Source organism: Eretmochelys imbricata, chromosome 6 (assembly GCF_965152235.1).
Source record: "Eretmochelys imbricata isolate rEreImb1 chromosome 6, rEreImb1.hap1, whole genome shotgun sequence".
Lineage (NCBI taxonomy): Eukaryota > Metazoa > Chordata > Testudines > Cheloniidae > Eretmochelys > Eretmochelys imbricata.
Genome location: NC_135577.1, coordinates 73270337 through 73282923, shown reverse-complemented (window position 1 = coordinate 73282923; position 12587 = coordinate 73270337).

Genomic DNA, 12587 nt, shown 5'->3' with positions numbered 1-12587 from the left:
CAGTAGTTGTCTTTCGAGCATAATTTACCCCAAACTTCCTTTCCTCTGTTATGGTTCACAGAGTATGTTCCTGTAGGGTGGGCCTGCTGTGGTTACAAAATAAAAAGCCAAAGAAGAGACTCAAGTTCAAATCTCAAGACTTGATCTCTGGCTTTCTGGGCTAGCTCCTGAGGAGTGGATGCACTGGGAGAGTGACACACTCTGCTCCCTCCAGACTGTGCCTTGTCTCATTCAGTAGAGACACCTGACTAGGAGCACTACTGGCTAATGCTAAAGGGAGGTCTGTATTGGCTGGTAGAAGGCCCTGACTTTGAGAGGGTGCCCCAGTCTCTCGGTTATTGGAAACAAGATGGGGAGAGAGGGAGCAGAGAATTAGGATAAGGAGATGTTACAGGAAAGGTGAAAGAAAGAGGAAAAGGAAACATTTCAAAAATCTTTCCAGCCTGGGGCAGCACCGACTTGCAGTAAGCTCAGCTTGAGTGAGGAACAACAGACGGAGGGCTTGTCTACACTACAGTGGCTGCAGTAACCCCATAGTGAAGGAAGTATTTCTTCACACAATGCCCAGTCAACTGTGAAACTCTTCGCCGGAGGATGTTGTGAAGGTCAAGACTATAACAGGGTTCAAAAAAGAACTAGATAAGTTCCTGGAGGATAGGTCATCAATGGCTATTAGCTGTTTGCCAGAAGCTGGAAATGGGTGAGAGGGTATGGATCACTTGATGATTACTCGTTCTGTTCATTCTCTCTGGGGCACCTGGCATTGGCCACTGTCGGAAGACAGGATACAGAGCTGGATGGACCATTGGTCTGACCCAGTATGGTTGTTCTTATGTTCTTACACACACTAAAGCAATGGAAGGGGTTTTCCCATTGCTTTAGTAACTCCACCTCCCTGAGCGGAGGTAGCTAGGTTGAGGGAAGAATGCTTCCACTGACACAGCTGCATCTACATCAGGGTTAGGCCAGCACAGATACGTCACTCAAGGGTGTATAACTTTTCACACTGTTGAGCAACATAGCTATGCCAATTTAAATGAAAGTGTAGCCCTGGCCTGAGAAAAAAGTAACACAAGGAAACAAAAGAACACAAAATCCCGGAAGGAAGTGTGAGTTCACAGACAGGAGGAGGGGAGCAGTAAACAAGACAGGACTAGAAGCAGGAGTTGGAACAGAGCCAGAAGGGAATCCTTGGTGTGAGTGCCTGGAGTAAATGAAGAGATTTAGAATCATTAATGTTGACACTGTGCTGCACATGGGCCTTCGAGGGGGAGGGACACAACACATTCCCGCAGACAAATGGGTAGCTTTCCCTAGTACACCCATGTGTTAGATTGCTCAGCCATTCCAAATCTCTGCTCCACTGGTTGCATGGGAACAGGCGCTCACAAGATGCTTTGTCATTTCCCTGTTGTAGCAGAAGAAGGAAGTGCAGAGGCTGAAGGAAAATCAACAGACCTTCTAGCCGCAAGCAGGGTTTGGTTTGAGTTTGGGGGAAAGTTTTCTTATTTTAGCCGAAGCACTCATGTCCTACTAGCTTTTGCTCCTTTGTGGTGAAATTCCCTGACTCCATGCAGCGTGCCAGCATCACCCTATGCAGCACGTCAGTTCCACTGAGGCTCTCTGGAACTCTGCCCAGGGGTGAGTTTCACCCTTGTGAAATCTTCTTTATGGTACACAACCCTCTTTCAGCTCCTAGAGGATTTCTGGGGATGTTTCCCCTTTCTTGCCTGGTCTCAGTGGAATGGCTGCTCTGTTGTAAAGCTCAGAGAGGCTAGATATTTATAAAGGACTGAAACACAAAATGTCTGAATCCATCAAATCTGCTATGAACTAAACTGTTTTAAAGAACAATTTTACAGTGTTTCCATGCCCATGTCGGTCATTCTACTGCAAGATCCCTCTTTCTGTCTGTGCCCATCCCTTACCCATATGATTTCAAATCCCCATGCCTTTGCTTCTCTGTGTCGGGGCCCTTCTCTTCACACCTGTTCCTCCTTTGTAAGAGCCCATGTCTCTAAAACTTTTCTAGTCCCTGTCAGTGACCTCATCTTTATGCCTGTCCTCCCCCTGTCCTGCTGGTCAACCTCTGCCTTGCCATGTATACAGATTTTAATACACAAAATGGGCAGTACTTAACCTTTGGAGATTTTGCATGACAGGGTATGAAGGCAATGGTTTTAAGCCATCCTGTCTATTAAACTACTGACTGAACATCTTCTATACTCCAGGAGGTCATGTGGCAATACAGAACCAAATTCAGCCCTGGTTAAAGCAGGCAAAACTTCACTGAAGTCAATAACAAATCACTATCAGAATTGTCCCTTTATAATTATGTTTTGTGATATGAAATATTGACCTCTAGTGGATTTACTAGGAAACTGCATGCATTGCCTTTATAATTAGCATCAAACGAGTGATGAATTCATTCCTAACCAAAGCTGTGTGCCCACCCCTCACTCCTTTCTTTTTTTCCTCCTCCTGAACTCGAGGGTTCCTATCACCCACTTAAAGAAAAACAGTGCCATACAAAAATATGCAAAAAACAAGCAAGCCAATACCCAGTTCCTCATCTCTACTGTAAAGTGAGGCCACTGAAGGGTGTGTGTAACCCCCTGGTGAGCATGTGTACAGTGTTACGTATCTCCATCTGTGCCTGATCCACAGAGGGTGTGGGTCTTTTACCGCTGCTTGAGAGCATGGCTTTTCAGTGAAAATTGTAAAGACTTGACTTAAGCATTTAGCTCTGGAAGTCCCTGCTTCAGTCCCCTGTGTTTCTGGCCAACCTGATTGCCATCACATGTGCATAGAGAGACAGGTGGTCATGGGTGCTCAAGAAAGCCCTATGCTGTAATGGGTGTTGTGTGTTTTGCTCTTTACACAACAAAAGCAAAGAAACCACAGGAGCACAGCTGATTCCCAAATCACCATGTTTACTAAATATACACAAAAAATGCCAGACTTGGCTATTATTATTACTATTTGTATTACCATAGCACCTAGGAGCCCAAGTCATGGAGCAGGACCCATTGTGCTAGGTGCTGTAGAAACAAAAAACTAAAAGACAGTCCCTGCCCCAAGAAGCCTACAATCTAAGCATAAGACAAGAGACAACAGATGACTGCAGACAGATGGAGCACAAGGAAACAATGAGACACTACTGATCAGCATGACTGGCAGTGGTCTCAGCACAGCAGCAGCCGCTTGTCAATTTTTTTTTGTAGGCATCATGGCAGAGGAGAGTTTTACAGAGGATTAAGAGGTAAGTTTTGCAGATGTTTATGGGGAGTTTCTCCCAAGTGTGAGGGGCAACATGGGAGAAAGCATGAAGGCATTGTTTGAAAATTTAACAAGAGGGTGATGGTGGCTGGCATGAAGTGGTAGTTGACATCTTGATAGCAAATGAAAGATAATTGGTAGGGTGGGATAGGCATAAAGGGCCTTGAAAGTGAAGACAAGCAGCTTATGTCTGATGTGATGGAGAAGGGAGAGCCAGTGGAGGGATGAAAAGAGAGGGGTCATGTGGTGTGACCGGGGTCCAAGTGGGACTGCAAAGAATGGGGCAGACATCCCCATACGGCTGGTGCATATTCCAATACTTAAATTCACCAATCCAGCATAAAACAGCTTCTTTATTGCCTTACGGGTACTCAGAAGTTGAAGTGGATTCTAGCCCACAAAAGCTTATGCCCAAATAAATTTGTTAGTCTCTAAGGTGCCACAAGAACTCCTTGTTATTTTTGCTGATACAGACTAACACGGCTACCACTCTGAAACCACTTCCCTTAAAGTGATCCAGCCTCAGGACTCCATCCAGGTAACCACGTCAAATATGATGAAAATTTCTGTAAATCTTATTTCATCATATAAAAGAAAAGGATTTACCAATCCCAAAGGATCGGACATGTTACCTCCCAAGTTAATGGATGTTTCAGATCTTACCCAAATACACGCTACAGTCAATTCTTATTAACTAAACTAAAATTTATTAAAAAACAAAAGAGAGAGAGTATGGTTAAAAGATCAATATACATACAGACATGAGTTCGATTCATTGAGGTTCGGATTCATAGTATAGATGGTGAGCCTTGTAGTTGCAAAGAGTTCTTTCAGAAATAGTTCATAGGTTATAGTCCAATGTCCAAATATCATATTCAGGGCATACCAGCATAACTGGGACCTCAGTCTTGTGACTCAAACTTCCCCTGATGAAGCCTAAGCAGATCTGAGATGACAAGAATCAGGACCAAGGATCTTTTATACAATTTCATGTTCTCTTTGACAAGTTGGGATTTCCTCGGGGAACAAAAGGTAATTAGGGTGACTGAAGGAGGTCCATCACCAGTACTTGGCTATACAAATTAACATAAGGCCATTTGCTTGTTCCTCCACCATTCCCAGTACATTTCAAAGAGAGATGACTACCGAGATATCTCGTGTTTCCAATTCATTTAAATGATAGGATGTTCTCTCTGTGACCTCTGATGACCTCTGAATTATCAGAATACAGCTTAGACAGGGACTATTGATTACATTGTTGACCCTACTCATACATATGTAAATATACAAAAACACAAACATTATCTCCCCAGTCTTATGAGGGTTATTTATTTTGCAGGATGTTTAACCCTTTCTAGCCATGCATCACACATGGTCACAACAATGGGCTCAGAAAATGACCTTTACAGCAGCATTCTGCTTGGATATGAGCAGGGCAAAACTGCATTTGTCAACACCACAGAGGAAGATGTGGCAGTAATCAAGATGCAAGATGATGAGAGTTTTAGCTCTGTGGATGGATAGGAAAGCCCATAATGTAGAGATGTTCTGCAGAAAGAATTGGCAAGATTTAGGCAGAGCCTGGATGTGAAGACCTAAAAAGATCTCTCAGCAGATGATGACACCCTGGCAGGATGGCTAAAAAGCAATGATTTTTCTTTTAAATAAAAACAAATGGGTTTTTTAATTTAAATGAAATACAGCTTTATTTTTTTTAAATAAACCTATTTAAAATTAAATTTGAAATTATGACAACCTATGTCAAGAGTCAAGATCTAATCTTAGTATAATCTATTAAAATAATTTAAAGTAAATTAAAAACATATTAAGCAGTACATGTTGACTGCCAAGTTTTAAAGAAAGGCAACCCTCTAAACTGCTGGAAGTCGTGGGCAAAACACCTGGAGCCAGCTTCTGACAGCAGTAGCCTCTTCTGCAGGCACAGAGAGAATATTTTCTTCATGTCAGTTTACTCATAGATTCCAAGGTCAGATGGGGCCTTGTGATCATTTAGTTTGGCCTCCTGTCTGACACAAGCCATAGGACTTCCCCAGTTCAATTACTAGCTTATTCAACAATAAAAAGACCAATGAGAGCTGAAAATGCAGAAAAGCTTGTTTTCCTCTTCCAATTAATGAATAAAAACTCGGTGTGAGAGGGTGACATCTACAATTAATTAATTATGGATAATACTTCCTTTGATAAATTAGTTTTAAATGCAAAACATGTTTTGATAAACTTACTGATAAATGTCTTTTCATATGTCTCCAGCACATTTTGGATTTTATTTAACTAATAAAAAGCCATTTTAAAATGCTGTTTTGTGCATTGTTAATTGAATTTGAATTTTCATCAAATTGAGCATGACACAAGTCTGAAGTAAAGAATTAATAATCCTCTAGTAAGTAAGAAGTGTATCATTCATTTTCAAACAATAAAATGCAAAAATTAAAACTGTGAATAAATGTAAATTAAGTTATATAATAATCACTTATATAAATGTGTACAGCTAGAGTGAATCTGCCTGGTTATCCAAAAGAAGCACCAAATTTAGTGTAAAGGCTCTATTTAGTTGCAAATCAACATGTTTTAATGATTACCAACCAATGAGAATCAACTTACGTTTAGGAATATAACTAAAAAAAGTACCCATGAAAACACAGTTAAAATTGATTGTTTAAACTAAGGTTTCCTGCTTGCTGATTTAAATCATAATTAAAATTGGTGATTTAAATCACTGGAATTTAAATCTATTCAGCCTGCAGCTGGGTTAGGGCCTGAGTGCCAGGAAGGATGATGCTGTTGTCCTCTGTGATTGCGAAAGCAGGTAGCAGTGAGGGCATAGGGGGAAGTTTTAGCCATGTTAAGTTTGAATCGATGGGTAGACATCCACAAAATGTCAGAGACACAGGCCGAAATCTTAGCATGGAAGGAGACAAATTTGGAGTAGAGAGAATAGATCTGTCTGTTGTCAGCATAGAGATGGTAGTTGAATTGGTTTTTGTGGATGAGATTACTCAGAGTTAAGGTGTAGAGGGAGAAGAGAAGGGAACCAAGGACAGATCCCTGAGGAACTTCCATAGGTGTCTGGAGGCAGGATGAGGAGGATCCTCTGAAGGACATGCTGAAGGAACAATCAGGGAGGTAGAAGGAGAACCAGGAGAGGACAGAATTGCAGAAGCCAAGGGAGGAGGAGATTTCAAAAAGAATAGCATGGTTGATGGTGTCAAGGGCAGTTGACAGGCCAAGTAAGTTGAAGACAGAGTACTAGTTCTGAGCTTTAACTAGGAAGAGGTCTAGAGACTTTGGCAAGAGCAGTTTTACTAGAGTGAAAGGGGTGGAAGCCAGATTGGAGAGTTTAGGATGAAATTGAAGGAGAGGAATTCCAGACAGTAATTGTAATTAGTGTGTTCAATGGGTTTAGAGATGAAAGGGAGATGGCATGGTAGTTGGAGAGGCAAGTAGGGGAGGAGGGGTCAGTGTTTGTTTTCTTAAGGTGGCAGAGAATTTTACCAGGACACTGGGGATGATGTCTTCTTTTTGTACAAAGTTATGCAGAATCGTTAATAACCACATGTGCTCAGGACTTTGGTGTATATCTGATCCCAAAGAGAGCAGCCCAGCTCCCTTCCCAATACTGTGGAGCTGCTATTTTAGGAAAAGTTCTACAGGAATAATTCACTCTCCTGAAACACCAGCGCTATTGCCTGAAACACCTATGTGTTCATGGCAGGGTTCCTAACCTAACTCTGCATAGTTGGTGAGGGCAGACAAGACCATAGCACAAGGTGGGGTGGTTGCAATCTCTTGCCAGTGAGTCTCTTTGATTAAGTGTTCTGCCTTGTTTACCCAGAAACCCTTTTTCTTTTCTTATTTGTCTTTGTTCTTTTATTCAGTTCTTCTAGTCTTTACTGGTCCTGATTACCACAGTATGTTTGAAATAATCTTACTTCTTTCCTGAGGGCAAAATTAGACTTGGGAAGAAATCAATTTTCTTATTTCATGACATAACTGAATGGAACAAACAGTGCACAAGAAAATTACTATCAGAGATTCTTTGAAAAGAAAAACACTCCCCAGAAGCAACAGCTCAGTATTGCATATCATTGCAGTCACCTCCTTTGGGTTCCTTAGCTAAACACAGATTTGAGGGAAGCAGCAAAGTGAAAAGGGGTTGCTGTGGGAGTACAGGGACGCTTGCCTGATCCTTTATTAGAAAGTTCTCTGGTGCTCATGGTGGTGGAGAGCGACTGAAAAGAGTGGCATTTTCATAAACCACACTGTTAAGTGCAAGGTAAGGGAACTTGTTTCAGTTGTACTGTTAGGTGACACATGCCGTGGGATTAAGAGAGGCTATTCCCACCTGGGTATAGGACCTGCTTCTTCACCCAACCCAAATATTGGTGACTGGAATTTCTGTGCTGGTTCCCTATGCAGTACAGTAAAAACTTACACCTTAATATCCCTCAGATGGTCCCTTTATCAAAATGACAGCAAGATACTTCACCCAAGGTTCTGTATGTCTCCTGGTCCTTCTAGCCTCTTTCTGAGGCAGGGACAATGTTTTTGTTCTGTGTTTGTGCAGCACCTAACATAATGGGATCCTAGCCCAGAACTAGGGCTCCTAGATGCTACAGTAATATCAATAATAATTAAGGCTGCGTGTCTGTCACGGAAGTCACAGATTCCATGACTTTCTGTGACTTCTGCAGTGGCCAGGGCCAGCAGCAGCAGTTTGGGTGTGTGGGTTGGGGCTCAGGGTTGGGACAGGGCGTTGGAGTGCAGGGCAGCACTTACCTGCAGGGGGCTACCTGGCTCCCACTGGCATGTCCCTGCAGCTCCTAGGCGGAGGTGTCAGGGGGCTCCGCGCACTGCCCACGCCCACAGGTGCTGCCCCTGCAGCTCCCAATGGATGCAGTTCCTGGCCAATGGGAGCTGTGGAGCCGGCGCTTGTGGCAGGAGCACTGCGCAGAGCCCACCTAGCTACCCCTCCCCCTAGGAGCTACGGGGACTGATGCCGGTTGGAGCTGGCTAGGGAGCCTGCCAGCCCCGCCAACCCTCCCTCCCCCAGTACCAGCAGGGGTCCCGGGCTGTGTGCTGCTGCCTGCTCCCACCCCACCCCCCCGCAGCATGGGTCCCGGGCCATGCACTACCACCCGCCCCGCCCCCCGCCCCAGCACCAGCAGTGGTCCTGGGCCATGCGCCTTCACCCATGCCCCCACCCAGCACCAGCAGTGCCCCCGGGCCACCCCCCACAGTGTCCCCAGACCACCCCCACAGAGCACTCGCAGCCCCCTAGCCCAAGTTTTAGTTAGGGGTATATAGTAAAAGTCATGGACAGGTCACGGGCCATGAATTTTTGTTTACTGTACATGACCTGTCCATGACTTTTACTAAAAATACCTGTGACTAAAATGTAGCCTTAATAATAATTATGAAACTCTTGTATTCTTCATCTTCGAGATGGGGCTTTGGCTTAATGCAGGGAAACTTTTCCAAGGGAGAAGACTGATCACCAAATATAAATATAATTAAAATTTAGGAGCCTTCTGCTGGTGGCCACAGGATTACCGATGGATGCACCTGCAGCAGTTCAGAAGTCTGGTTTGATTTAGATTGATACCCAACACATTGGATGCTTATCTGAACATCTTTGATATGGAAGGAATTTTTTGAGAGTAGTGTGGCCAGGAGTTTGTTGTAGCCTTAATAAAATAGCCCTTTTATATACATTACAACCAAGCCCTGTCCCTTCTCTTGTGTGAGGGACAACACAGTGGCAGTGGGCTTTCTCTTGAGATGTCCTTCACTTCCTGCTCTTGATAAGGCTGGAAATGGCATGAGAACAGGTATTTCTTGGGGTTTCTCCTGGGATTTGGGCAGCTCCCATTTCCAATTACATACAGAACCAGAACGTGCTGAGGAGTGTGGAAATCAAAAACAGAGGCAAACTGTAATAAGTAAATAAAAAGGTTCAGCTCAGGTGGACCCTTGGAAGATATTTCAAGGGAGTATTTTCTCTGAGGTAGTTTGTTCATCTCTAAACTGCAGTGCTGAACAGGGACCTGGTCAGTGTTAATGTGAGTCAAGTATCAAACCTAAGGCCAGAGTTTTCTAAACTGGCAACTGATTTGGTGCTCAGAAATGGAAAAACCCAGTCAGTGGCCACTTTTGAAAATTTGTCTATAAATAAGTCTACTCTATTTCAATTGTGATTTTACTGCTGTGAGGCCTTGTCTACATTCAGTGTTGCACCCGTTTAACGAAAGGTTCTATTTTAAACCAATTTTGTTAAACTTCTGTGTGGGCACTCTGCATTCAATTTAAACCTCATTTATATTGATTTAGCTAAATTTGTAAGTACTAAACTTCAGCTAAATAAATATAAGCCCAGCTGAAATTGAATTCAGAGTGTCTTTGGATGAACAGCAATGTTCTTTTTGTTTCCTGCTTATGAAACTTCTGCTGAAGCAGCTGCCTTCTGATTTCTGACACCAGGTCCCTGCAATGTGGGTGTCACAGATGACTATGAATGCAACTCTCAGATTCACACCCAATGAGAAGTAATTTGCATTCAACCATGTGACTATCAGAAGATGGCAATTACCAAGGTAGGTGCAACTCTCTTTTAAATATTTTGATGTGTGAAGCACACAGCTAAAAGGACTGGAAACTCCTGAGATTAGAGCAAGTTTTTTCATGACAGCATTTGGCAAAGCTCCTTTTCCCACTGACTACTGAAGGACACTGCCAAGCAATCTCTGTCATCCCTTTCTGATCTGAAAAATCTCTTCAGTCCTTTTTTTTTTTTGGTAAGAGGTTCTTCAATCTCTTGTTTATTTAGTATAATTCATTTCCTACTGCTCCTCATTGTGTGTGTGTTTGCGTTTGTGGAAAATTCTTTGGGAAGCTCTGTGGCTTCTGCCCCTACTTGACATTGTGCCAAACCCCCAGTTGATTACAAAATAAAACAGGGTTTCCCAAGCTGTGTGAACTTTGCCTTATATAAACGCAGCTAGACTGTTTTCAGTCACTACAAAGCCTGGACTCACCCTCAACCTTCTTCCATTTGTACGCATTTCAAAAATGCTTTAAAAACCTCTTCAGAACAAATTCACCAGAATAGTGCCTCACAGCACAGAGTATCTGTCACTGTCTCCCACCCTAGGGGTATTTTCCCTCTACACACACACTGCAGTAGAATACACTCTCATTCTGTGGATCTTCTGTGGATCTTCGCCAAGATGTAAATTAAAAAAAACCCTGTTTTAATGTGCCATAATGACGTGGAGGCTGCTGAGGCATCAGTGCCCTGAGCAACAGAGGGCTGTCTCCATCGGAAGGTACTGCCCTTGGAAAAATACATCTTCTCATACACTTAGTGCCAGATTCTGCACTGGCTTTCCCCCATGTAACCTCAGTGACGTCACAGGGATTGCACAGAATGTAAAGCAGTAGAGAATCTTCCCTGTGTTGTGCAAACTACTGTGATGACAGCTTAATCAGAGACGAAGAAGATTAAAAGACCACCTATCCTTCAATTAAGTTGACAAGGGACACTTGGGAGAAACAGAGACAGGGTCTTCCCACATGAGCCACAGGTGATGCCGCAGCATGTATGAAAATGTCCCTGTAATGAATAGGAGAAATGGCTGGGGAGGGAGGGAGCAGGCTCCATCTCCAGGACTGAAGTGGGAGGAAGGAATCAGAGGATGAAATGAGGAATGCTTCATAATAAGGGAAAGAGGGCAAAGTCAGAAATTCTTCCTTTACCATGAAGGGCCTAGGGATCTTGGGGCGATATGACAAAAAGCTCAAGACTAAGCAATCAAGCATTTACTCAAGGTCTCTTCCACCTAGAAAGGAGATGAATGTAAAGGGATGGACTATACTTGTTTAAGATTAGGAAGCACATAGTGAAAACCATCAGTCTCTTCTTTTTTTAAATCCTGACCCATAACACAAGAACAAGGGGACAGTGTGAAATTTAAAGGCAGCACAAGTGTAACCAATAAAAAGTAATGATTCTTTACAGAGTCTGTAATCAGCCTGTAGAAGTCACACCACGGCAGGAGGGCATCGAAACAAAACTGTGGCTGGATTTAAAAAAGGATTGTATAATTTTATAGTAATGAATAACATTTGCAACTATGCAAGCTACGATAATAAGGGTAATCAAACTCATAGCTTGGGGTGAAAGCTGATCACCTGCAGGGGTCAAAAAGAACATTCTTCCTGTGTTCAACACTGCACAATTAGAGAGATACATTGCATATGTGGAGAGGGCTAGGGCGTATGTGGAGGAGGATCGGGAAGGTGGCTGCATGCAAGCACCAGATACTATCCATTACCAGACTCAGAACTTGGTATGAGGTCAATGGTATCAGTTAATCTGTCAACTACATTATTACGGGGCACTTAAAAGAGTAGACTAAAACCTCTCAGGACAATAGACAACAGCCAGGTCTAAGCAACAGGATTCTAAAATGCAGGTTTGAGGTTGTATCACAGAGAGTCAATGTCAGCAGCCAGGAATTAAAACTAATCCTAAAGGCAAGGCAATTAGTAAGGCCCATTTGACTGGGCAAGGCTCTAGAGCAGGGATTCTCAAACTTCATTGCACCGCAACCCCCTTCTGACAACAAACATTACTACGTGACCCCAAGCTGGGAGGTGAAGCCAGAGCCCGCTCCAGGCGCAGGAGAAGGGGGAGGTAAAGCCTAAGCTTGATCCCTGCCGCCCGGGGAAGGGGGCCAGAGCTGAAGCCTAAGGTGCCCAGGGTTGAAGCCCTTTGGTTTCAATCCTGGGTGGTGGGGCTCGGGCTTTGGCCCCGAGTCCCAGCAAGTTAATACCTGTCCTGGTGACCCCATTAAAACAGGGTTGCGACCCACTTTGGGGTCCCAACTCACAGTTTGAGAACCACTGCTCTAGAGGAAGCAGAAGCCCAAGAAAGAGGGGAGCTCAGCAACCAGCAGCTAATGAACAGTATGGTCTCAAAGGGAGTGTGTAGCTCTCCGTTAAAAATAAACAGATGGCAGAGAGTGCCATAAAAGCCAAAGGATTTCAAGGGTCTCGCTCCTTCTTCTTATTTATAGAGGGTCCAATTCTGTGAGGTGCTGAGCACCCTCAACTCCTAATGTCTTCAGTGGGCATTGAGGACATTTAGCAAGTAGCAGGTGGCTGTCTAGAACTCAGCTGCCTCTTAGCACCATTGCCTGGCAACCCAGTTGCTCCCAGAGTGGACAGAAGAGCCAGAAGATCATCATTTAAGCCTTGTACCATCAGCAGCACAGTGCCTGGTCAATGCA